The sequence below is a fragment of the Lissotriton vulgaris genome, unplaced genomic scaffold, assembly GCF_964263255.1.
Source record: "Lissotriton vulgaris unplaced genomic scaffold, aLisVul1.2 SCAFFOLD_2441, whole genome shotgun sequence".
Classification (NCBI taxonomy): Eukaryota; Metazoa; Chordata; class Amphibia; order Caudata; family Salamandridae; genus Lissotriton; species Lissotriton vulgaris.
The window spans coordinates 134,864-162,351 of NW_028250788.1; the positions used below are offsets into that span (position 1 = coordinate 134,864).

General features: G+C 45.5%; 1 protein-coding gene across 1 annotated transcript in view; it reads left to right on the forward strand.

Moving 5' to 3' along the window:
* Positions 1-27,488, forward strand: part of LOC147663114 (uncharacterized) — a 104,445-nt gene that overhangs the window by 21,936 nt on the left and 55,021 nt on the right. The gene's annotated exons all lie outside the window — the stretch shown is intronic.

Below are 27,488 nucleotides of genomic sequence, written 5' to 3' on the forward strand. Positions count from 1 at the left end.
TAAAACATCAACAAGTGGAAACTCTTTGAGCGATATAGGTTGCAGGGAACATCAATAACATAATATGTTGCAGGGATTCTGTTTATGCACAGAAAACCAGGACCTTAGTGAATTGTGGTGGACCAGAAACTCACCTCAGAACCCAGAACCCCTATCCGACTAGCATCAGTGTCTCATTAGCTCTCCATCCTAGAGCGAAGCTACCAATGATTAGACAACCCAGAACATGCAACTTAGGGTACTCTCAGGAATGGTGGGAATCAAGAACACTCTTTCGTTTTGTTCTCATACCAGTCCACAACGTGAGTAATTAGAGACACAGAAAAGTTTAAAATGTTTATTTTGAACTACGTGCTCTAAGATGCAGTACTTTGGCTAACGTAAGCAGGCATATGAACTGAAATTAAGCAGTCAGCATTGTTACAATTCCATAAAACAGAAAGGGCGAAATCATATTACAATGATAGTTGAAACAGGTCCTATAGCGCCTTGTGTACCACCCACCCCTGCTAAGAGCTAGTTTTTCTAATAATAGAAGGTCTCTTAGGCTTAAATGAGGAACCCCATACCTCCAAGATCAGCAGAGGTGAATTTATTTTATTTTATTTAAAATTTTATATAGCGCGCCGTTACCCTTGGGCATCCCAGCGCTTATCCAGACACCATCAGATAGTAAAGACGGCCAGATTAATGCACTCAAACAGGAAACAGATAGGTTTTAAGACATTTGCGAAAACGCAGTGTACAAGGCTCGGCGTGTAATTTTAAAGGGAGCGAGTTCCACAGCTTCGCCGTGTTAACTGAGAATCTTCTCCCGCTAGTGCGGGCCCTTTTAACTCTGGGGACTAAAAGAAGGTGTTTTTGGTCGGAGCGCAGCGTTCTGCTCGCTTTATATGGGACCGCTAAATTCTTTAGTATGGGGGGGCCTTTCCCCAGAAGGATTTTATGGGCTGTACAGAGTGCTTTAAATATGACTCTCTCCCGCACTGGGAGCCAGTGCAGCGCCTTTAGGGCAGGTCTAGCTGACTGCGTCCTAGGAATGTCCATGAGCAGCCTTGCCACTGCATTCTGGACCTGCTGGAGTTTATTAAGAGTGGATTCAGGAGCACCCAAGAAGATGGCATTACTGTAATCCAGTCGAGATGTGATCAGGCCCTGAATCAGCAGCTTCCTGTATGTTACAGGTAGAAGAGGGAAAATTTTACGGGCAGACTGTAACAGGGCGAAGCACACTCCTGCAGTTTTCTTAGCTTGGGTCCTATCAATCAATCAATCAATCAAAGCATTTATATAGCGCACTACTCACCCAGAGGGTCTCAAGGCGCTAGGGGAGGTGGGTCCGCTACTGCTCGAACAGCCAGGTCTTGAGTTGCTTCCTGAAGGCGAGGTGGTCCTGGGTCAGGCGGAGGTGGGTCGGGAGAGAGTTCCATGTCTTGGCGGCGAGGTAGGAGAAGGACCGTCCCCCTGTGGTGGCTCTTCGGATGCGAGGGACGGCGGCGAGGGCGTGGCCGGTCGATCGAAGCTGGCGTTTGGGAGCGTAGAAGTTGAGGCGCCTGTTGAGGTATCCTGGGCCTTGGTTGTGTAGGGCTTTTTGTGCGTGGGTGAGGAGTCGGAAGGTGATTCTCTTGTTGACCGGGAGCCAGTGCAAGTCTCTCAGGTGTCCGGAGATGTGGCTGCGACGGGGGATGTCCAGGATGAGTCGTGCTGAGGCGTTCTGGATCCGCTGGAGTCTCTTCTGGAGTTTGGCGGTGGTTCCGGCATAGAGGGAGTTGCCGTAGTCCAGACGGCTGGTGACGAGGGCCTGGGTGACCGTCTTCCTGGTCTCAGTGGGGATCCACCGGAAGATCTTACGTAGCATGCGCAGGATGTTGAAGCACGACGAGGAGACTGCGTTGACTTGTCTGGTCATGGAGAGGGAGGAGTTCAGGATGAAGCCCAGGTTGCGTGTGTGGTCTGTTGGTTTGGGTGCGCTGCCTAGGGCGGGGGGCCACCAGGAGTTGTCCCAGGCGGAGGGTGAGGATCCCAGGATGAGGACTTCCGTCTTGTCCGAGTTCAGTTTCAGGCGGCTGTTCTTCATCCATTCGGCTACCTCTTTCATCCCTTCGTGAAGGTTGTCTCTGGCGGTGGCGGGGTCGTTGGTGAGGGAGAGAATCAGCTGGGTGTCGTCGGCGTAGGAGATGATGTTGAGGTTGTGCTGGCGTGCGATGTCTGCGAGGGGGCTCATGTAGACGTTGAAGAGGGTTGGACTGAGCGAGGAGCCTTGAGGAACGCCGCAGATGACTTCGGTGGCTTCAGTTCTGAACAGGGGGAGGCGGACTCTCTGTGTCCTTCCAGCGAGGAAGGAGATGATCCACTCCAGTGCCTTCTCCTGGATTCCGACGTTGCTGAGTCGCTGCACTAGTGTACGGTGGCAGACAGTGTTGAAGGCCGTGGAGAGGTCTAGGAGGATGAGGGCTGCTGTTTCTCCATTGTCAAGCAGTGCTCGGATGTCATCGGTGGCTGCGATCAGGGCGGTCTCGGTGCTGTGGTTGGCCCGGAAGCCAGACTGCGAGAGGTCGAGGGATCCGTTTGTCTTGAGGAAGGCGGCCAGCTGCTTGTTGACGGTCTTCTTGATGACTTTTGCAGGAAACGGGAGCAGCGAGATGGGGCGGTAGTTCTTGAATGACAAGTCTTGCTCTAACCAGACTCCCAAGCTCTTGATCACCTCTTTAGTGTCCGGAAGGTCTCCCATGCAACTCGGCCAGCTGGTCAAAGGGAGAAGAAGAGTTTTGCTCTCTAACAGCATTATTTCCATCATCAAGCCATTCAGCTTAAGAGCGTATTCTTCCATCCAGGTGTGAACGTCCGACAGACAGGAGTGCAGTATGTCAGGATTCTCAGCTAGTTGGGATAACGAAACCACCAACTGCGTGTCATCCGCATAACTGACGATCTTGATGTTATACGGGGCAACTATGTCCTCCAGGGGGGCCATATATACATTAAATAATGTCGGGCTGAGGGAGGAGCCCTGTGGCACTCCACACTGGAGGGGGATCGATTTAGACCGCTCACCTCCTTCCCAGACCTGGTATGTTCATCCGGTAAGAAATGACCTCAGCCACTGCAGGGCAACCCCAGACACCCCTACCTCTGCCAGCCGCTGAATCAACACATGATGGTTCACGGTGTCGAACGCCGCACTGAGGTCCAGGAGGATCACTGCCACTGACCCTCCTGAATGCAGAATACGTCTGGTTTCGTCAACGACCGCCAAGAGGGCAGTGTCGGTACCCAGGCCTGGACGGAATCCGGTTTGCGAAACTCGAAGCAATCCGTTGGACTCCAAAAAGCCTGACAGTTGTTGATTGACCAATCTTTCAGCAATTTTGCCGAGTCCCGGCAACAGAGAAATGGGCCTGAAGATTTCCAGGTCCGAAGGATCTAAATTAGGCTTATTTAAAAGTGCTATTACAATTGCTGTTTTCCAGCTTGGTGGCACCAAGCCCTGGGCAAAAGAGGCGTTCATTAAGTCTGTAACGGGAGCTACGATGGAAGCTGCTACTTGTTTAAGGAACTTCATAGGGACCGGGTCCATGGGAGAACCACTTTTCAGGGATGCCAAAGCCTTCGAGACTTCAGCCACTGACACTGGGCCAAAATTATCTAGATGGGTGGCTGTCTCCCTAGCCTGTGTTCCTATGTTCAATTTACCGTTGTCCTGAGGCAACAAGGGCTGAGGCAAGGTATTTAAATCTTCTCAATTTTTGTAAGGAAGAACTCTGCTAGCTCTGTACATTTCTGTTTGTCATAAGTGACTGCAGGCTCGGGAAATTTGAGAAGTTCTTTAACCACTTTAAAACTCTCTCTCGAGGAGCTAGAGGCAGATTTTATGCGCTCTTCAAAGAATTGGGCTTTTGCCTGTCGAAGAGCAGACTTATAGCCCCTCATTGCGACCCGATATTCGTCTCTCCTGGTTATCTCCCATTTCTTTCTCCACAACCTCTCCAGCTTTTTACATCCCTTCCTAAGGGAGCAAAGCTCGACAGTGTACCAGGGAGCAGATCCTATTCCTTTCTCCCTCTTTTGCACTCTCTTTTTCGGAATGAGGGCGTCTAGAGAGGCGGACAGCCAATGGTTAGCATCTCCCTTAATTGGGTCCGGCTCACAGGGAAGGGGCATATCTTCCAACTTGGAGGTCCAGTCATTGATCAATAATCTGGACCAGGCTCTGTCCACCAAGAAAGACTGCTTGGCACTTGTGGGCCGTGAGTCGACTTGCCAGAGTGCTGATACCAAGAAATGGTCAGACCACGGGAGGGGATAAGCAGGCCTAACCATAAAACGGGGGATATTGGAGAACAATGGGTCAAGTAAGTGTCCCTTTTCGTGCGTGGCCCCAGAATTGATTAGGACCAACTCACATGCTTTCAAATCGCCCTGAAGATCTTGGGCTGTTAGATCAGTAGGTCAAGGAAGGACAAGGGGAACCCATAAAATCGCTCGGGACCATGGGTGGCAAGTAATTATCAAAACAACAAGTGGTCCTGAGCTTACAAGAATGAGGGAAACAAATGTATATAGATCATAATGGAATTCTATATAGTTCAGGATTCCTTGACCAGCCGGCCAGGGAATGTTTATTTGTTCAATGAGTCTAGAATCACAAAATACAACATATAACCCAAAGCATCCGGGTTACATTGGGGCACAGTCCTGTGCCAAGCAAGAGAAAGAGAGGTGAGAAAGTGGAGGCAAGTGAGGAAAGATATCAGGCAAACAGAGTGAGCTTGCAGGTCACTGAATTAAATTCACATTGACAGTGTATCCTGGAGTCATTCATACAAACAATAATATCATGGAATTAACTGTATGAATTACTCTACGGTCGTCGACGTTTCGATCCCCAGCTCAGTCACAGCCAATTGAATACTCACTACCACAAATGTATGTGTAGCGTTTTCACAAATTATGGAAGCATACTTGGGTATAATTGCATGAGTATTAGAGACCTTTCACAAAAGTCCCACGCCTCACGGCAACACCGAACACTGCGAGTCCGGATGCAATGTCTGTAGTTATAATGTGAGCGCTGACAAGACTAATAATGACTGTACATATATTTCTGTTTTTCCCTCCTTTTTATTCGAAAACAGGTGTTATAACTGACTTTTGTTCAGGCAAAATTATTTTATTTGTCCTGATGATGATCCCGTTGTAACTGAGCTGGGGATCGAAACGTCGACGACCGTAGAGTAATTCATACAGTTAATTCCATGATATTATTGTTTGTATGAATGACTCCAGGATACACTGTCAATGTGAATTTAATTCAGTGACCTGCAAGCTCACTCTGTTTGCCTGATATCTTTCCTCACTTGCCTCCACTTTCTCACCTCTCTTTCTCTTGCTTGGCACAGGACTGTGCCCCAATGTAACCCGGATGCTTTGGGTTATATGTTGTATTTTGTGATTCTAGACTCATTGAAGAAATAAACATTCCCTGGCCGGCTGGTCAAGGAATCCTGAACTATATAGAATTCCATTGTGATCTATATACATTTGTTTCCCTCATTCTTGTAAGCTCAGGACCACTTGTTGTTTTGATAATTGCTAGATCAGTAGGGTCATCGAAATGGAGATTGAGATCTCCAAGCACTATGAAATTAGCCGTGGATGAGGCCAATGTCGTCACTGATTCAATTAGGGAACTCGCAAAGTTACCCAAACCGCCCGGGGGCCGGTAGATCAGTAAACCTGATAGCGAAACTGTAGGAGATATCCGCAAAGAGAAATAGCAGCTCTCAGAGTCCAAGATTTATCCATTCTGAGCCCTACATACAAATGAGTCCCTATATAGGATAGCGAGGCCACCCCCTCACCCCTCAGGTCTATCAAGATGATAGACAAGAAAGCCCGGCGGAAGGGCTTGCACGATATCAGCATCGGAACTGGGAGTTATCCAAGTTTCCGTCAAAAACAAGATATCTAAGTCCAAATCTTGTATAAGTAGGTTGACTTCTGCTGAGTGCCGTGGGAGAGATCTGCAGTTCAATAGACCCACCGCCAAGGTGTTCTTACCTTTGTCGGGGAGAATGGACTCGCTCAGCCTGACGGCTGTAGGGAGAGTAGGGCCTTTATAGGCCGGTTCACAACCGACGATATTCATGTGACGTAATGCTATAAGGTCCTCTCGGTCGTATATCCACCTCAAAGCGGATTTTTTGAGCAGAGTGCCAGGCCCTAGGCCCGTCTGGGTCCGGACGGGCACAGACGGGCTGGACTCTGGCGTGACTCCAGCGCTGAGACGGCGCTTCCGCTGCGCGTCACCGCTGCACGTCTCCATCGTAGCTTTAAGTGGGGACCGCGTCTCGTGTGAATAAACACTAAAGCGCTCCCGAGAATGGTGCCTGCAGAACGTCCTGAAAACTACCCCCAAGATGGCGGTGGTCGTGTCAAACTGCCTGAAGACCCGCGAAAGGTGCAGTGAGGGTCCCAATTTATTGTGCAAGTGAGAGCTAGTCTAAGGAGAGCCTATTTTAAAAACATGGTATAAGAACAGAAATAAAATAATAACTAGTGACAAAAACGGGATACTAATGTTAAAAAACGCGCAACTAAGTCCACACGAAATGCCAGCTTAATAAAATGTACTCTACGCCAAATAACATAGAGCAATAGCGCTATCCGCTTCCGCTTCACATCAGGATCAGCAAAGCTTTCTGACTCTGGAAACAATATTCTTCAAGTGCTTGAATCGTTCATGCATTGCAGTATTAAAGCACTAGGATTTCAGTTGAGTGCACCTGTGTGCGTGTTATGTCTAGAACTGTGGGCTGATCAACCTGAATCACAGAAGACATTGTTGTTCTGACCTTGAAGACCTCTGCACGCAGTGTGCAGACTAAGGTCGCAGTGTAAGTCTAGGGATGTGGAAAACAGACCATTCTCATATGAAGAAAAATAAAGCATTCTAATTTGCAACAACAGCAACCTAGAGTGTTGTGTGCAAAAAGCGTCAAAGTGACAAAATGGCGTTTAACTTCTAAAACGCTTATGCTAACATAGCAATGTGTGCAAGTAGAACCCCGCCCTCACTACAAATATATGTGGCATATGTAGAGCACCTCATGGTTGGGAAGCATTGCCAGTTACATCAGTGTCAGAGCAAAATCTACTAACCCCTTCCATGCCTTGGACATAACGGTTACGTCCAAGGTTGTGGCGCTCCGGTGCCAAGGATGTAACCATTACATCCAAGGCCCACTATTTTGAACTCCAGCTGCCCGAGGCACTTTTTTTCCAGTGTGCGGACAATCGGCGCGCATGGCGTGCTGACTTCACTATAGTGAAAGTGAAATAAGCCGATCGGCTCATTTCACTTTCACTGCCTACATGCTCCTCGGGCTATCTCACCCCCAAGCACGTAGGCCCGACAGGAGAGGTATCATTGGAAAGGGGAGAATCCAGTGGATCTCAGCTTGTGCATCGCCGTAAGAGGGCAATCCCCAATCAGGGGTCCATCACTAGACACCAGGGAGGGGGGAGCGGCCCCTTGGGCAAGGGGCTTTACTCCCCCATAATATTTTGGCCAAATTTAGTCTTTCGCCTCCCCCACTCCTCCCCGGGGAGGTGGGGCGGAAGGCACTCTATAGACCAAGGATTTATTTTTTTCTTTTTACTTAGGGATGCGGGCTGCCCTAAATGGGCACTATAATGCTCCCCAACCGTCACAGAAAGCCCACTAGGCACCAGGGATTATTGTTTTTTTTTTAATAAAAGAGGGGTGGAGGCTGCCCACAATGGGCATGTTTATGCCCACACCCTAACCACAGCAGGGACAGTCTGTCTGCCCCTCTGGGAGGTAGATGGGGGTTATTACCCCCGATCAGTCTCCCTGGGGGCAGAAAACCTACTAGACGCCAGGGATTTTATTTCCTCTCTGAAAGAGGAGTGGGTGATTTCCAGAATGGGCATGCTAATGTCTCTACTCCCCAAAACAAAAGGGACAATCTATCTGTCCCTGCCAGGGGCAGATAGGGTTATTACCCCTACCCCTAGTAACCATGAAAGCAGATCCTACTTTCCTACCCCTCTACCCCTTCTCCCCACTCCTCTAGTGAGTAGCATGTGTAGTGTGTTGTTCTCTGCTCGTGCACAGTGCTGGAGAGTATGCAGCCACCTCTTAGTGTCCGGCACAGAGGTCGCTTTCCAAGAAATTGCTATTCGTCACTTGAAAAGTACGTATGCAAGGTCTTTAAACCTGTGTAAGTGTTTGCCCCTCTTTGCTTTAGGGTTAAGGCCTAGCAGGCAGGATTCAGGAGTAGGTGACCCTGTATGGTCTGCGAGTTCTGCTTTGGTGGCTGTAACCTCGAGCCATGACACCTGTAGTGGTGGGCACTCCCGCACCATATGTTAGAAACCAGCATCAGCCAGTTTACAGCACGGACACTCTGGTGTCGAATCAGGAAACACGCTCTTGATACGGTAGGGGGAGTGTTAACTGTAATGTGTGTAGTTAAATTGAGTGAATTGGAATCGAGGGATCCAGGACACTTGGCTAATATGTTGTAACGCCTGTATGCATGACTTGAGCGGTTGCAGGAGCACAGGGTTCATCTAGCCAATGCTGTCTCCCGTGTGCAGCTGGTGAAAGGCTAATGGTCGGCATTTAAAACACCTTCCTGTTGCTCTGTTCTTCAAACAATCGTTAAAGATTGGCTGAGGTGGAGTGCTCAGTGCTGTGTTATTGGAAGCCTTTTTTTAAATGGGGGGGTTTTGTCCTACGGGTCCTGGCTGGACAATAACATTAGTGAAGAAGAAAGGGCGCCAGGGCTCGAATTTGAAACACCAAAACTTATTTATTCAGCTGGTGTAAGCCTTCCTTTCAATGATTCAGGAGGGTATGTATTTATCATATTTTAACTTGTTCAAAATATGTTCAATCTTTATACAATTTTCAGAGTGAGAAAACATTCCTTAAGCTGTGGAAACAGTTTAAACACATTTTTTCATCCATTACAATGCTTTCATTATATTTAAACACAAAACAAAACAGAAAAGATTTTTCATCAATGGTTACATTCAAAACTTTTTTAGAAAAAAAGAAAGAACTGTGAATCATGCACACCCAGGCTCATTCGGGTACATTTGATTGTGAATACATTGCCCTATTTTATTTATGCGTCTCTTTTAGACAGCCAGATAGCCGACGCGTTTCCAAACCCTTTTCTTTAATCAATGGGGTTCTTCATCAGGGCTGGGCTGTGTACCTGGTTTCGCATTAGTGTTGAGCGCTGTTTTCTAGGCGGGGCATCAAGTAAAATCTAAATTTTCACCATTACTTGTATGTCTGTTCGTGTGATCCTTCACTACATCGGTATCACCTTGTCTAAGGATTTAGCTGCGCGTTCCGCGGTGATTATTGGTTTTTGCGCATTGCGGGGGAGACCCAAGCGTTGCTATATTTGTGCCTGGTTGCGCGATTGGCCACTCGACGATAATTCAAGTTTCCTGGTCCGTGTCTTTGAACGCCGCAACTTGGGGTCTGCACGCCGCGTGACTCTCACTCCGATTGTCAGTCTTCGGGGCGGGCAGCATCCTACTTTCCGCTTCTATATCTCTGAATATTACTGAGCTATAAATGTTTTATTTCTGAGAGATCTTGGCCTGCACCCGCTCTACATGGAGTCAAGCTATCCTGGCTGAAGATGGCTGATAGCCAGAAACCGGTCCTAGGATGCTTGATTCTGGTCCAGGAAAGACATGGCTTGGCAGTTCGGGCTGGACTGTTCCCATGAGGCACAGGGTCAAGGCTGATTTGCATATGGTCATGTCTGAACTGGGGTGGTGTGGAGTGCAAAAAAACGATGGATTTAGGCCCAGATCTCTGTACTGGGGTGAATCTTTGACATTGTTCTGCATTCTGTCCATCAACTGTTGTTTTTGCAAAAGTGCAATTTGCCCTTAAGAAATCGCCATTACCACCAACTTAAAGTTGGTGGTAATTTGCGATTTCTTTGAAAAATGCACTGTTTTGAATTTTGAAAGTGCCATGTGGCGCACATACATGCCATTGTGGCATGTATGAGCGTCACATGTGTACACATACATATTTCAGGGGTGCAACAGGGTATCCCTTTGACACCCTGGCACCCTTGAAATAGCATTCTCAATTTGCGATTCTCTAATTACGAATCGCAAATTGAGAATGTCTTCCAATCCATTCCTATGGGCCTCCTAGCGCATATGAATGAATGGGAAGATATTCCTTAACTGCGAATCGCGATTCGCAATTAAGGAATATTAAGGAATCGCAATTATTATTGTGATTCCTACATACATAGCATTTTGCGATTCCGTAATAGCAATTCGCTAAAAATCGCAATTAAGGAATCGCAGAAGGGCTTGTTCATACATATGCCCCTAAATGTCATAAACTCTCTAAAGTCAGAGGGTTCATTCTTATTTGTCCTTTCTTTTTGCCTGGTATCAGCTGGCCGAAGGGTGAGATCCCATCATGCTTTGCTGCGTAAAGTCTCTAAGTTTATACAAATCCGAATAGATGGCTGCTGTCTGCCTGTTGTAAGGATTAGAGAGATGACAGTTCTAGGTGGTTATGGCGCTTTACACTATATAGGCAGAATTTGTCAGATGCACTATGCTAATTTGTGTCGTTGGGTGCCTAGGTATGGGTTGTCATCCTTACCCACCAATAATCCGCAGATTTAAGTATATACATACAATCCTATCACACCAACAAGAACTATTGAGCAGAAAAGTTATCACAATATTTCAATACACAGAATTAATACAAATTGAGTTGTATATGTGATTCATTTAATTTTTTAGGCTTTCTCCAAGTCCAGCCAACACGTGTTTCGTCGAATGGGCAGGAACCCACGACTTCGTCAGGGCTGGGGAAAAAACATACAATATAGAAAATATTGGAATTGCGAGATACATTATCTCATAATCATTATTTGTACATAAAGTAATTTGGGTTACATCAAAAGCAAGTGAGAGATAACATTTTCCATGTATACCTCTGGTCATTTGAGGAGTGCTTACGGAGAGAAGAGGAGGTGGGAGAATGTAACTGACTCCCATAGAAAAAGAGTGAAAAATCTCTCATTTCTGAGAGATAATAGTATGCCCCACAGTCTAGTGAAGTTCTTTATAAAATTCATTGTGCTTACTCCAAAACCTCACCGGCGTAGTGCTATCCCAAGCCTTTTTTTACCGCTTTTGTGCTTCATTCCGTGAGTTATATAAGTGCCAGTGCCGGGTCTATTTTGTCGCCGGTGTCTATGTGTGTAGATCAATTGGTGATCTGTTTAGTTCATTTAGAAGCTGAGTGTATATACTCAGGCTTACCTGATATCATTAACTTGTGAACTTTTATGCCTGAAATATCCAAGTTATGATATAATATTAAGTATTGTATTGGGTCACAAAGTCAACATTATGATACAATAATACTAATGCAAATGAGTATACCAGCTCAGGGACATACCTTCTGGCTGGTTATACTTCCGGCCCAGCCTCACGTGGCATGGGTGATGGTCTCTTATTTGACCCCAATCTTTATATCCTTTGGGCTCTATAAATGCACATAAGGAGATATATGTCTTGTATTAAGCTGTCATTCACATAAGCAGTTTCGTTGTCAAATATTATTTTCAAATTCCGATTTGGAGTTATATAAAAGTCGGTATTCCTCCAATAGTATTTTTTGAAGGAATCTGTCTCACCCCGCTGTCGAAGGTAAGAAAAAGGAACTTATTATAATACTGGAATCAGTTAATGTTCCGTAGTTTAGTTAGTATCTAGTTTATCCCATGATTATTTGGTATGGGTCCAAATCTCACCTTCCAATTTTGAAGTCCTGGGGCAGTATTTCTACTCCGTATTCAGCGCGTTCTTCCGTATTTTGAAAGTCCGCGTCCCTAACCCGGAAGTATATGTACCTCGGGTTCCTCTTCCTACATGCGCGCTAGACCTGTCTCGTTATTCGCGTTGTCTCGGTCGGCCATATTGGAACGGTGTTTATTATGTAAAAAGCATCGTCATATTTGTGTCGATGAGAGTTATTGATGCTCTTGAATCTTATTAAATCTGGTGTAAATCGAAGTGATTATATATTAATCCTAAAAATACGTTAGGATTTATTATAGTGTCTATATATTCATTACAAATGTGCTTTTTCTCGGTCGGCCATATTGGAACGGTGTTTATTGCGTAAAAAAACACCGTCATAATTGTGTCTATGAGAGTTATTGGTGCTCTTAGATCTTATTAAATTTGGTGTGAATCGAAGTGATTATATACTAATCCTAAAAATACGTTAGGAGTTATTATAGTGTCTCTATATTCATTACGAATGTGCTCGTTACCTGGTGATATCAGAGTCCGAACTGTGGGGCCAAGTACATGTAAATCAATGCAATAGACGTACATTATAGATTTCTATACAGATAGTCATGTCATACATATGTTGAGTACTATGAGATAAATATTGAAACATGTTGTTAGTATTGTAATAGCCTCTTGACTATTCAGCTATTATCATAAGACAAGCTGAAGGGTACATTCGCTTGTATTGTGATTGTGAATTCTATACAGTACAGTTACATTTAGTACATCGATACATATCTAGATAAGTGCCTAATCAAATACTGTATTTCAGTTACCTAGATAATAGTGCAGTTCCTGATCAGAATTCATACCGTGCTCCACCGCACGCATAATTAGTATCCATGACGCTTCTCTGCGTCTCAAGGCCAATTCTCTATTCCCCCCTCTTGGATCATGTTTTACCTGGTCTATTGCACAAAACCCGATGGTTTTGTTCCTGCCTTGTTTAGAACATTGATTGATATGTGTGGCAGTGTTATATCTTGCATCCTGATGTTTTATAGCTCTTACATGTTCAAAAATCCTATCTTTAAGGGATCTTTTTGTACTGCCTATGTAAAAACTGCCACATTTGCATGTGATCATATAAATTACATAGCAACTGTTACAGTTGAGTAGTTGTTTGATAGTAAATTCTCTACCCATATAATTGCGAAATGTCTTGGTTTTATTCATGGCCATGGGGCATAGTTTGCATGTTCCACATTTGTGGAAACCAATACTTTTTTGTGTCAACCAATCAGGAGCTGTCTTGGACTTTATTGGGTAGGTTGGACTTACCCAGGATTTTATGTTTCTCCCTTTTCTGTATGTTATGAGGGGATGTTTGGTGATGTGTTGGTTTAAGGATTTGTCATTATTTAATATCCACCAATGTTTCCTCATACTGTTTCTTAGTATGATTGCTGCATCATCATAATTTGTGATTAATCTGATTTTGGTATTCGTGTTATCTTCTCTCTGTTTATCACGTAGAGTTGCTTCTCTAGGTGTACTGTCTATTCTCTGTTCAGCCTTGATAATAGTGTTTGCATTGTACCCTCTAGCTCTGAACCTTATTCTCATATTGTTCTTGCACTTTGAGAAGTCATCATCTTTACTGCAGTTCCTTCTTGCTCGAGTCAATTCACCAAAGGGAATGGATTGGATCTGATGTCTGGGATGTGAACTACCAGCATGTAAAAGAGCATTGCATGATGTCGGTTTTCTGTATAGTTTACTCTGTATTTTATTGTCTTCAATAAATAATGATAGGTCTAGAAACTCTATTTGAGCTTTGCTTATAGAGTATGTTAGGTGTATACCCATCCTATTCGAGTTCAGATATTCACAGAATTGTATGAGATTATTCATATCTCCAGCCCAGATTAAAAGACAGTCGTCAATGTAGCGACCCCAATATATGATGTATTCACTCCACTTCGTGCCATCTGGGCCCCAGATCCACTCCTCCTCGAACCTGCCCATGAACAAGTTCGCATATGAAGGAGAAAATCTGGAGCCCATGGCTACTCCCTGTTTTTGTCGGTACCAGGTAGTTTCAAATAGAAAAACATTATTCTGTAATATCAGATTCATCATGTCGATCAGCATCTCGGTGTGAGCCCACCGAGATGCTGGTCTTTTGTTGAGAAATTTTCTGGCTGCCAGGAGACCCAAGTCTGTTCTAATGTTTGTATATAGGGAGGTGACGTCTAGACTCGCCATAATCATGCCATCCTCCCATATTACATCCGAAAGAATACTTCAGATATGCTTGGTGTCCTTAATGTATGCTGGTAGATTCCGTACTAATGGTTGTAGAAAATTGTCTACGTATTGGGATAATCTCTCAGTGGGATCCCCTATACTAGAGATAATAGGTCTTCCAGGTGGACATTGGGCGTTTTTGTGTATTTTCGGCAGAGTATAGATGCAGGGGAACCTGGGTTTATCTACTTTTAAATATGTTAGTTCTTCCCTGCTGATGAGACCCTCCTGCCACCATTTTTCTAGATGAGTATTGATGTTAGTTTTTAGTTGTCCCATTGGATTCCCTGTCAGTTTCTCATAACAAGTTTCATCTCTCAATTGTGTGAGTATTTCAGTATTGTAATTTGCTGTGTTCATCACCACGATGTTGCCACCCTTGTCCGCCTCCTTGATGGTAACATCAGGTAATTTGCACAGTTCCAAAAGTGCTTGACGTTCATCTTTATATAGGTTGTCTGAAATCTTCCTATGTTTGGTGTTGTGTTTTAAGTGGTTGTATAGATCTTCTGTGACTAATTTGTGAAACATATCAACACTATTACCACTAGGTAAGGTCGGGGTCCATCGTGACTTATTGTGTAGACCACTAGAGATGGTATTGTCAGGTTCTATATCATGATCATATAACAATTCATCTATAGGCTTGCCTGTGGTGACTGCAGGTACCTGGAATGGAATGCCCTCCCACCTGCCCTGTGCAACCAAGAAAACATGAGTTCTTCCAGGAAACAAATCAAAACCTTTCTGTTCGTGTTCAGGGGCTGTGGGATTTTGATACTTATGTGCTCATACTAGCGCCATGACACTTCTTTACCGAACTAGCTGTGCAGCGCTATATAAATTGGCTCTCACATCCCATCATAAGCCATCGATCTCGGGGCCACAGATTGTTGCCGTTATAGACGCCCTAGGAGGAGGGAAGGCTTCGGGATCTGAAGGTTTGGTGTAGAGTTTTACAAACAAATACCAGCCGCATACCTGCTGGAGGTGTATGCCGAGGCATTGAAGGGTGGTGTGTCGCCTATAAGTAATGCAGTCATATCAGTGCCTCCTAAGCCTGGAAAAGACCCTTTAAGTGATTATCTTATTGCCCTCTGCCACTGGGTAACAATGACAATAAATTTCTGCCTGAGGTGATGCGACTCGGCTATCCCTCCTACTAGAGAAAATAGTCTCCCCAGTACAGTCGGCATTTGTCCGATGTAGATCTACAGCGGTTCATCTACAGACCCTATTCGCAGTATTCGCAGTGCTGCATCGGGTAAACCCAGACATGAAGTCAGCTGATGCCGATAAGGCGTTTTACTCCCTGGAGTAGCCTTTTCAATGACACGTTTAGGCGGCTTGCTGGGTCAGGGAGTTTGAGATCACATATGAAGCTGCTGGACACACAGCCTGTGGCCTGCGTTTACGTAAATGGGCTCAACTCAGACATTAATCAGATCGCCTAGGGCACTGGGCTTAGTGTTAGAATTTCTGATGTCTTCGTCTCAAACTGGAGGGTCGCAAATTTGAATCCTGGTTGGTGCACAAGGGAATAGTGACTTGTATATTTACAGTGCTATGACGTCCCTGCCCGTGACAGACAGCACTTTGAATATGAAAGCCAATAGTTTAAAGAAAGAATTAAACAAAATATACATTACGCTACACAAATTATAGGATGAGCTGTACAGAGTAAGATCAGTCGAGCATAATTTGCAAAAAAAGAGAACGTGTAAATGCTTACTGTGCTATCAGATGTTAAATTTTTAGTAAACACAATCATACTGTAGCTAGTGTTAACCTTTTTTAAGGTTTCCATGAAAATACTGCATTAAAGAAGTACTGGGAACACCCTCACAGTAATCTTAAAAATAATTACTTTTTGTTATTGTGACTCTTCAGGTTTGTCGCGCCCTTGGGTGGTCTGCTCCATTGCCTGCACTCATTTAGTGCAGCTCGGTGATCCCAGCACAACTGGAACAGCCTGGAGGGCGCACACAGCTCAGCTATTCAAGTCTTGCTTGTTTGGTGCTGGGTGGCAGGAGCTGTGAGGCAGTAAGGATCCTGTAGTGAGTGTCCACATGCCAGTTTGTCAATCGCGTTTGCAACCCAACCATTTCAGCATACTACGAATCTTTGCTGCCACCACACAAGCAAACTGACCCAGGAGTTACAAATTAACCATGGCGGCTCTAGGCCATTGCTTACATTTATGGCCCCACCCAGGTCTCTGGCCCTCTGGACAGCTATATAAACAGAGGACATGCCCTTTTGAGAAGCTAGTAACCCCTGTAGCGCTCCATTTTACACAACTAACTCTCACCCCAATGGCCTCCTCAAATGGTACAATGTTTGGGTGAAATTCCTACCGCAAATTCCTGAAGCGTGCATAAAGCACAAGCCCGAAACCCATCATACCAGGATCAACACCTAACGAAAAGAACAAACGCAGAACTCAAATGTTTTGATGCGCTGAGTCGTTCACCGTATTAGCAGGTCTTTTGTAATTAGGCGCTCCTACTTGGTGACGGTTGTTATGTGGTCACTATTAATAAGGGTTTATTGTCTGTCATTGTGGTTACACTGTCTACATTGATACTTCTGCTTTTCCTTAACCTTTGTGTTGTTCTAAAAGTACCAGTAACCTTTATAAGACAAGTCGGTAAGCTTTATAATGTTGTCTATCAGTTGTCGCTTTATCCCCTTCTTGTAAAATATGCAACCAAACTTGAAATAAGTACACTTTGTTGTGAGAATAGCTATTGTTGCCGCTGATTTCTTTTATTGCAGCACAGCAATGCCTCTATTATAAATCGAACATTGATTATTCGAATAGTATTGATTTAATTCCAGAGTGATTTTTGCACCATTAAGGCGATAAATAATACGTTGACCTCATGTTTGAGTTGGATTGGTTTATCCTGTTGTCCTGTCCTTCGTCGTCGTTTTCTAGTGAGCGGCCTAGGCTCTATAGGATCATACGGGCTCTCTCCCTCCCTGCTTCAACAGTGTTTGCCTTTAGAGATGCTGATATGGAGTGTGGAGACCTGCAGTTAAGCAGCTCTGAATGAGTGAATGAAATCCATGCTGGTGGTTTGTGCTGGGAACGTGCCTTTCATGTTTATTTCTTCCATCCATCTAAGGGGACAGAGGCACAGAAAGAGTAGGATTCACTTAGTACTAAACAGTTTAAGTTGGATGAACACAGAACGACTTTTTCCAAAGGTTATTACTTGGACATGTTACATTCTGGTGAATAGTCCATGAGAGTGCGCGATGTACACCCCCCCCCCCCCCCGGAGCAATGTCTATATGGTAATCAAACTCTCGTGTCATCGGTAGGCTAAGGGTAAGATTTATTCAACACTCATCCAACTGCACCAGGAACATAATTTTCGGGAACACTCCTGGCAGCGCATCAACAACACTCCTGGCAATGCATCGACAACCGTCCAGGAGCCGCAGGAATGAATCTTTAGTTAAAGACGCATCACCACAGTCTGGGTCCATTTTTAAAAGCATCCTAAAGAACAACTTTCGGATGGCTGTAAATACCCCCGATCTTGGATAAAAATGGGAAGAGAAGCATAAATTTACTTAGTGATTCCTGAAGCGCACTATTTCACAAATTGGTAGGTCAGGTTTAAACACAGAGTCTCCTGGTTGCACAGTTTCCTAATGCAGTAAACCACACGTGGGGTAGTGGAGATTGTGAGGGAGAAGCTGAGGGACTACTATCCCAGGATAATGGCCTGTACAGTGGCCCTTTTGAGAAGTACCATTTGGTGTTTATTTCCAGCATCTTTAGGTAAAGTGGTAAAGTCGGGATTAGATGTTATGTCTAGTGGTGGTGTGTGCACAGACCAGTGAATTGTCTACCTCGTTAAGGGTTGTCAAGTTTTTTTTTACAGCATTTGGTAGATGTATTGAGCATATTTATAAGTGACTGTCTACCAATATTTTCATGTAAGAGGGTTGAGACCTTATCCTTTCGTCATGGAGCAAAGCTGCTTGTTTTAGGGGACTACTGTCTCCACAACCAGTCCATGACACTACTAACTAGAGAATTCAGTTTCCACTAACGTGTCCCTGAACACCTACTAGCTCTTCCTTCTAGGTTTGTGTTCTGAGCCCCTCCTCCTCCCCTTGGACCCACTCAGGATTATTGGTCTCTGTGTAAAGGCGCTTTCGTGTACTGGATTCATGTGAGGTGCAGAGCCCATTTCAGGTATCTCCCTTGTATTTACATAGCCTCTAAAGTTGTGTGCTGTTCCATAACGTTAGTGACAATCTGCGTTCTCTCCTCTCACTGCATGTCCCGCTGCTGCTTTATAGAGTCACTCTTCGTATTAAAATTATTTGTAAAGCAGATTACCCTTGTAGGGAAGATTATAATCTCTCTGACATTCCTTGGTACGTAATATCCCAAACCTGGACCTCCAAAAAACCAAAGACTGCATGATTTACTATATGGTGATACTTCCTTGAAATATTGCTCATTTTGCCCATGCTTCAGTCCATATGAAACTAGTCTTTGCTTTCTCACCCTCTTGTCCACACAGTACCCTGGAACCCGCCAGCTATTACATGCTCACCTGTCAAGAGAACTTACAGACAGAATAGAAGTGTTCCTGCTGGTGGACACTGAACACTTTCTGTTAGCAAACCCATTGGTGCCTGTCCTGTGTTATTGCATTGTTTGCATAAGATTCTCCTCGTGCCTGGCCTGTGTTATTGCATTGTTTGCATCAGATTCTTCTCGTGCCTGGACTGTGTTATTGCATTGTTTGCATAAGATTCTTTTCGTGTCTGGCCTGTGTTATTGCATTGTTTGCATAAGATTCTCCTCGTGCCTGGCCTGTGTTATTGCATTATTTGCTTCAACCCAAGTGCCTGGCCTGTGCTATTGCAGTGTTTCGTCAGACTCTCCTTGTACCTGGCATGTGTTATTGCATTGTGTGCATCAGATTCTCCTTGTGCCTGTGTTATTGCAGTGTTTCATCAGACTCTCCTAGTGCCTGCTCTGCATTATTGCATTGTTTTAATCAGATTCTCCTTGTGCCTGGCCTGTGTTATTGCATTGTGTGCATCAGATTCACCTAGTGTCTTACCTGTTATTGCATTGTTTGCGTCGGATTCTCCTTGTGCCTGGCCTGTGTTATTAGCATTGCTTGAGTCAGATTCTCCAAAAGCCTGGCCTGTGTTATTGCATTGTTTACATCAGATTCTCCTCGTGCCCGGCCTATGTTATTGCATTGTTTGCGTCAGATTCTCCCAACGCCTGGCCTGTGTTATTGCATTGTTTACTTCAGATTCTCCTCGTGCCTGGCCTGTGTTATTGCATTGTTTACATCAGATTCTCCTAGTGTCTGGCCTGTGTTATTGCATTGTTTGCGTCAGATTCTCCCAACACCTGGCCTGTGTTATTGCATTGTTTACATCAGATTCTCCCAACGCCTGGCCTGTGTTATTGCATTGTTTACATCAGATTCTCCTAGTTTCTGGCCCGTGTTATTGCATTGTTTGCGTCAGATTCTCCCAACGCCTGGCCTGTGTTATTGCATTGTTTACATCAGATTCTCCTCGTGCCTGGCCTGTGTTATTGCATTGTTTACATCAGATTCTCCTAGTGTCTGGCCCGTGTTATTGCATTGTTTGCGTCAGATTCTCCCAACGCCTGGCCTGTGTTATTGCATTGTTTACGTCAGATTCTCCTAGTGTCTGGCCCGTGTTATTGCATTGTTTGCGTCAGATTCTCTAAACGCCTGGCCTGTGTTATTGCATTGTTTACATCAGATTCTCCTCGTGCCTGGCCTGTGTTATTGCATTGTTTACATCAGATTCTCCTAGTGTCTTGCCCGTGTTATTGCATTGTTTGCGTCAGATTCTCCCAACGCCTGGCCTGTGTTATTGCATTGTTTGCGTCGGATTCTCCTTGTACCTGGCCTGTGTTATTAGCATTGCTTGCGTGAGATTCTCCCAAAGCCTGGCCTGTGTTATTGCATTGTTTACATCAGATTCTCCTCGTGCCCGGCCTATGTTATTGCATTGTTTGCGTCAGATTCTCCCAACGTCTGGCCTGTGTTATTGCATTGTTTACATCAGATTCTCCTCGTGCCTGGCCTGTGTTATTGCATTGTTTACATCAGATTCTCCTAGTTCCTGGCCTGTGTTATTGCATTGTTTGCATCAGATTCTCCTTGTGCCTGGCCTGTGTTATTGTATTGTTGCTTCAGATTCTCCTCATGCCTGGTCTGTGTTACTGCATTGCTCGACTTAGATTCTCCTATGCCTGGACTGTGTTATTGCATCATTTGCATCAGATTCTCCCCGTGCCTTGCCCGTGTTATTGCATTGTTTGCATCAGATTCTCCTTTTGCCGCGCTTGTGTTATTGCATTGTTTGCACCAGATTATGTTCGTGCCTGACCTGTGTTATTGCAGTGTCTCGTCACTCCCCTAGTACCTGCTCTGCATTATTGCATTGTTTTCACCAGATTCTCCTTGTGCCAGGCCTGTGTTAATGCATTGTTTGTTTCCTAAAGACTTCCCTTATCCGGTCTGACTCTGTAACAGAAGTCTCCTGTAAATCTAAGATCTCCTTTATATTGGTTGCAGCTGTCCGCTGCCTGGTTCCCACTGACAAGATGTGGCCGACCCTTACGCTCAGTTCATATACTTCCTGTTTTTTTACCAGATAACTCTCAGCTGCTTTGCTACTGAGGCCTTCTATAGCATCCCCTTTGAGGGCTATAATTTTAAGCAGGAAGGGCTCCAAAGAGGCATTCTGTCTTATGGCTATAACTAATTTTCCTTCCTCTACAATTAGCCTTTGTCGAGTTTCTTCAATCTTATTTCTTTCCCTTTTTCGTTTCACCAGCACATAACTCATTATCTCCCCTCTTATGCTGGCCTTAAAGCAGTCCCAGATCGCCCCTGGGGATGCCGAGCCTCTATTTATATCCCAAAAAAACTTTATCCAAGCTTCCATATGCTTCAGGTAAGCCCCATCTTTTAGTAGAACACGTTCAAAAGTCCACTGTGTGTTCCTACTCTGAGCCCTAGGAATATTAAATATTAACACCAGGGGGCTGTGGTCTGAAATAATCCTAGGATGTTTTTCGACTTGTACAGTAGAACTTAAACAATTAGAAACTAAAAAATAATCCAATCTAACCAAAGTCTTATGAGGGGCAGAAAAAAAGGTACTGCCATCCACAAAGGGGTGTTGTTTTACCCATGGGTCAATTAAAGAATTTTGTTGCACCATATTGGCTAAGGCGCAGTATGTTTTTTTCTTCCTCCCTACATATCTACCACCCGGCCTTGTGAAGGAACTTTCGGGGTCATGAATGTTGAAATCCCCACAGCATACAATGGGTTCTGGCCACTGGGCCAGTTCTACATCCATAAACTGCCAAACATCAGGATCATCATCAGTAGAGCCATATATTGTGACCAATGTAAACCTCACCCCTTTCAAACATATTTCCACTATCGCCCATCTACCCCATTGATCCTCCTTCTTCATGCGTACCACCACATCTCTATTCCTCCCCAGAATTGCCACCCCTCTTGTCCTCGTACCTTGTTTACTGGCTGCTAAGACTGCAAAATCCAACTGGTCCAGAAGGTATACTTGCTTAGCATCAATATGGGTCTCCTGGAGACATACCAAATCCAGTTGGAGAGCTCTTAACAATCCTGCAACTTTTTCTCTCTTATTTGCATCGTTAAGACCGCATACATTAATTGAAAGAATCTTGCAAGACATTAAAAAACATCAAACATGTCTCTACTCATAAACCATCCTAGAATAGAAAAGATGTAAAAGATGTCCAAACAACATTCTACTTTCTTTATGCATTGCCTATACTGCTTATATTGTAACCAAAACCCAGTGAAAATGTGCGTTATAACAACAGAAAAACCAACAAAATAAACCATTTTAAAACCCCCAGCCCCCTCCCCCGCCCTTGCCTTTCCCTCCCCTGTGTGCCCACCCCCGCCCCCACTACAGGCAAATAGGTCAGAAATGACCTATGTGTGACCGTTTCTGGGTTGCAACAGTCGCACCCCTCCCCCATCACCACACATCAACTCGTAGCACCCTCCAGCCTGATCCACTCTAGGTATCCTACCAAGCCCCAAGTACTACTACTCTTGTTACTGCCCTATTCCTTATACTACCTATTTTTTCAGTTCTTCCATTTATTGCATTGCTTTGATCTCTGATAGAAACATTCTGACTCTCCCATTCGTTACTACTTTCAGTTTAGCAGGAAATAGTAAGTAGACCTCTGATCCCAGGGCTTGAAATTGCGAAATCAGCTGCCTCAGCCTCCACCTTCTTCACGTGACAAAAATCTGGCCTGGCAAAAAATGTAGTACCCTCAAAAGATCTCTTCCTATCGGGCCTTGCCAATAATTTCTTGTCGTAACAAAAAATTCCCTACATAAACTAGAATAGCTCTGGGGAGCGATGCTTGACTACCTCCTGCTGCTCCTTGCGCTTTCCTTTGCACGAAGGGGAACCTATGTGCCCTCTGAATCTCCTTGTCCCACTGCCACTGGGACTCCGGAAATGCCCCCTCAAGTAGATTTACCACATAGCGCCTGGTGTCTTGCCCCTCCAGCCCCTCAGCCACACCCAGCAGTCTAACATTGTTACGCCTCTGGCGATTTTCGAAGTCCTCCATTTTCCACTGGAGGTCTTCCGAGAGCTTTTCCTGTGTTGACTTAAAGGATTGCCAGTTCCCCAGATCATCTTCAAGCTTGCCCGTTCTCTCTTCAACCTCTGTTACTCTCCCCACTAAGTCATCATAGAGTTTATTTGTTTTCTTTAGGGGCAAGTGAATTTTTTTAGAGTCCTTTCTTGCTTTCCGGCTGACTGTTCTAGCCTCAGCCTGCATTTGCTTCAGCATGTAAACAACAGATCAAATGGAGCGTTGTGCTTAGAGGAGCCCGCTGAGTCCTCCTCCTGGTATGTCTGAGAGGTTGCTGAATAATCCCAGAGGAGCCGCTTCTCGGTACCCCCTGGGGAACCCATCATTCGTCTGATCGGTTTGGTCTGCCTTCTCTTTTGGGTGGTGTCATTGCCCTTGTCTGTGCCTGAAGAACTGGAGTCTGACAATATATCTACCTCAGCGTCATCCTCCTCTTCAGAGGGCTCTTCACTAGGCTGTACCGAGTCAGAATCTTCATTTAGTGAAAAAAGTGCTCCCCTTCAGCTGAGCCGACATCCCCTTTCTTCTCCATTACATGGGTTCCTAATCTCTCAGCAGTACAGAGATCACTGTTTGTAAGACTAACTGAGCTCCCCCGAGTGGCCATAGTGTTTTTTGTTGCCCGCAGCTCTTCCTCGAGTGACATAATAGCACTCAGCATATCCGCCTTCCCACTCTCACCTTTGAGTGTGCTCCCCACCAGCGCTGGCACCGCGCCCCCTGAATTTGAGACAGGAGCTACTTCTTCCTGCTTCTGTAGATGACCTGCTTCCTGGGGCCCAGAAGCGCTGATTTCACGGCACGCCATGCTCCGGCTGGGCGGTTGCCTAGCAACAACTGGGGACGCGTTCACTGCGTCTGCAGCGACCTCGAGGATGCCTCCGCCATTGCCCAGACCTCCCGACTCGTTATCGCTGATCCTGCTTGGAGCGTCCTCACTTTGTCCCGTGGAACGAGCGGAGAAAACCTTGGACAGGGTAGGCTGTCGGAATGAAGTCTCCTTTGATTGCCTTCCTTCCGCTCTATCAGTCGCCTTTCCAAGTAACGTTGAGCGCGTCTCTGCTGGGCTGCTCAAGTCAGGACCGGAGTTCACGCTGGGTTTTCCCCGCTGCTCGATCTTCCTCTTCTGTTGTGGGGCCGTTGTCTTCCTAATTGCCCCCGGGTTCTTGGCACGAAGGGTGACTTCTTCAGTCGAAATGCTCTTCCCTGCGTCTGGTTGCTCTTTTGTTTTATCTTTCACTTTGTCCGTCTTAGCAGGGCGCGGGGGCATTTTAGGCAGCTGCTGCACCAGAGCTTTTTTAGCGCCAAGGGAGCTCATCAGAGCGGTAAGTTTTACTTTCAGCCAGAGATACTCTTCCAAAAACCGGACTTTTAGTATGCCGCTAACAGAAGAAAAGGCTCGTATCTGCCACAACCACTCGGAAGCCATCAGGGGTCATATCGACTCATAAGTTGATATGCATAGGTGATAACGGAAGAGAGGTCTCAGTGCGACCTTTCAGCACAACCCGTCCGCGGCCATCTTGCCATCTGATACCTTCACTGTTTGACTTTCTTAGCACTGAATACAATCCTGTGTAATTCGAATCCAGTCGCTCTCCTTGATGACAAAAGTACTCCATAATGTGGTTATTGCTGATGTTTTGCTGCTAATTACAGTGGTTTGAATAGGAAGACAGTATTTAACAGCACTAACTTCCTTAACTGGAGGTATAGCACCAGCAGTACTCTGAATGCCTTGGCTACAAAAATAGGCTTTGTATTTCTTGACATGATTAGAGAGTCCTTTACTACTGGAATTGAACTGGACACATGTAAGCCATCTGAGTGGACTCTGCGTCCAAATGAACCTCAGTGGTAGGTTACTGACCTGGCATAATGTGAAAGGAAAATTACAAAGCGAACAAGCCTTCGCAATTCCTCATTGTATACTATACAGATCATTAACTCGCACATGTAAGGAACTATAGCAGTGGTTTCCAAACTGTGCCCGCTGGCCCCCAGTGCCCCTGGATTCAGCTGGAAGTGTCCAGCTTCAGTTTAATTGCAAACAGATGCAGCCACTTTATGGCTAGAGGGCACACCCGTATTGTGAAAAGTGAGAGTAGACATATCTTTGCATTGCATGCACTATTCTCCCTACCTTCAGCCCAATTACTTTCAGGGATTAAAATGTAAGTGCTACTGAGGCCGGGATTACACGCACACACACACAAAGCATTTAATGGGGAGCCGCGGTCAATGGCCAGTTGATCAAGAGAGCCGTAGGTCAAAAACGTTTGGGAACCACTGGACTAGGTGGAGAGAGGGGAGGTAAGGCTGCTAAGTCGTACCCCATGCTTCCAGGAAGAGCACGGTTTTGAGCTTCTTCCTGAAGGGAAGGAGATTCACTTCCTTGTGTAGGCTCACTGGAATGCTATTCCAGGTCAGGAAGATTGCTGCTGAGAACGCTTGCCCTCCCACGGAGGACAGTTTGAAGCGGGGGCCTCTGCTGACCGCAGTGTCCTACTGGGGACCTAGGGGGCAATGCAGTCCTTGATATAACTTGGGGCTTTGCCGTACAGGGTTTTGTGTGTAATGCAGAGACCCTTAAATTTAATTCTCTGCCTGATTAGGAGCCAATGGAGATTGCGTAGCATGGGTGTGGCGTTCATCCATCTTGGTTTTTTCAAAAAATGAGCCTTGCTGCATCGTTCATGATGATTTGTAGTCTGTCCAACAGTTGTTGGGGGAGACCAGCGTACAGGGAGTTGCCGTAGTCCAGACGCGACAGGATCATTGCTGAGACCGCTCGTCTGAGCGTGGCCAAGGTGAGGAGTGGAGACAGTTTTCGCAGTTGTCTCAGGAGGCCAACACAAGTACCTACGACTGCTGAGACTTGTTGTGTCATAGAAAGTTTGTCATTAATTTTGATTTCCAGGCTTTTCACGGCCACTGCCGGTTCAGGAAAAGGGCCAAGTTCTTTTGGCCAGAAGAGGTCATAACATGGACTGGAAGCTGAGGTAACCGCCAGTGCATCTGTTTTATAAGGGTTTATTTTTAATGAGTTGGCTGACATCCAATTAACGATGAATTTTAGTATGTTTTGAATTCTTACATGTGCTGTTGGAGAGCTGTCGATTTGGATAATGATCTGAGTGTCGTCGGCATGGTTGTAGATCCGACACTCCATCTGGTTTAGTGCAGAGATCAAGGGCTGTAGATAAGCGTTAAAGAGGAGGGGTAAAAGTGCTGATCTTTGGGGGACTCTGCATGGAAGAGCTGCTGGGTTGGATACCAGATTTACCAGTTAAACTCTCTGAGCGTTTTTTTTTTAGAAATGAAGTGAGCCAGGCATGGGCTGTGCCCTGAATGCCAAGGTCCCCCAACCGCAACAGTAGTTGGTCGTGGTTGACTGTGTCAAATGCCGCGAAAAGGTCTAACAGCACCAGGGACAAGGCATTTTTTGTCTGCCCTGAGTCTCAGTTCATCCAGCACGGAAAGCATGACCAATTCCGTGCTGTGATGGGCCCTGAAACCAGCCTGATTGAGTTCGAGGAGGTGTTTGTCTTCAAGATGACGGGAGGGAAAAGGGAGAACATGCTGTTCAATTACTTTGGCAAGGAAAGGCAGCTGCAATATTGGTCTAACATTTTTCAAAGTCTTAGTGTCAGCGCCTGGTTTCTTTATGAGCAGGATAACACAAGCCTCCTTGAAATTGGCAGGGACAAGTCCTGTTTCCAGGGAGTGATTACGTCTTCATCGATTCCTGGAAGGGCCATCTTGAAAATCAAGGGTGGGCAGGGATCCACTGGTGACCCTGATTTCACCAGCCTGGTCAGGACTGCCAGCGACTCTTTAGTGAGTAGTGCCAAGGTGGTTAAAGGATAGGCAATCATAGGGGGTGTGGGGGTGGGGCTTGTGGGACAGGGGAGGCTCGGGGTGCGATGAACTTCCAACAGGAGATCCTTTATTTTATTAGTAAAAAAAGACTGAAATGTGTGGCAGTCTTCCTGGGTGCCCCTTATTTTTCCTTAACTCATTCAGGACCTTAAAGGTTTCTTTCTGGGGTTTGCTAGCAGCAGCAATTCTGTCCTCATAGAATTCAGCCTTCGTAACATGATGGCCTGTTTATAGGTGGTGAACGCTGTTGCGTAGGCAATCTGGGTGCTAGGTTCATAATCTTTATGCCAGGCTCTCTCGCTCTGGCGGAGAGATTGTTTCCTGTGTAAGTGTTTGCCCCTCTTTGCTTTAGGGTTAAGGCCTAGCAGGCAGGATTCAGGAGTAGGTGACCCTGTATGGTCTGCGAGTTCTGCTTTGGTGGCTGTAACCTCGAGCCATGACACCTGTAGTGGTGGGCACTCCTGCACCATATGTTAGAAACCAGCATCAGCCAGTTTACAGCACGGACACTCTGGTGTCGAATCAGGAAACACGCTCTTGATACGGTAGGGGGAGTGTTAACTGTAATGTGTGTAGTTAAATTGAGTGAATTGGAATCGAGGGATCCAGGACACTTGGCTAACATGTTGTAACGCCTGTATGCATGACTTGAGCGGTTGCAGGAGCACAGGGTTCATCTAGCCAATGCTGTCTCCCGTGTGCAGCTGGTGAAAGGTTAATGGTCGGCATTTAAAACACCTTCCTGTTG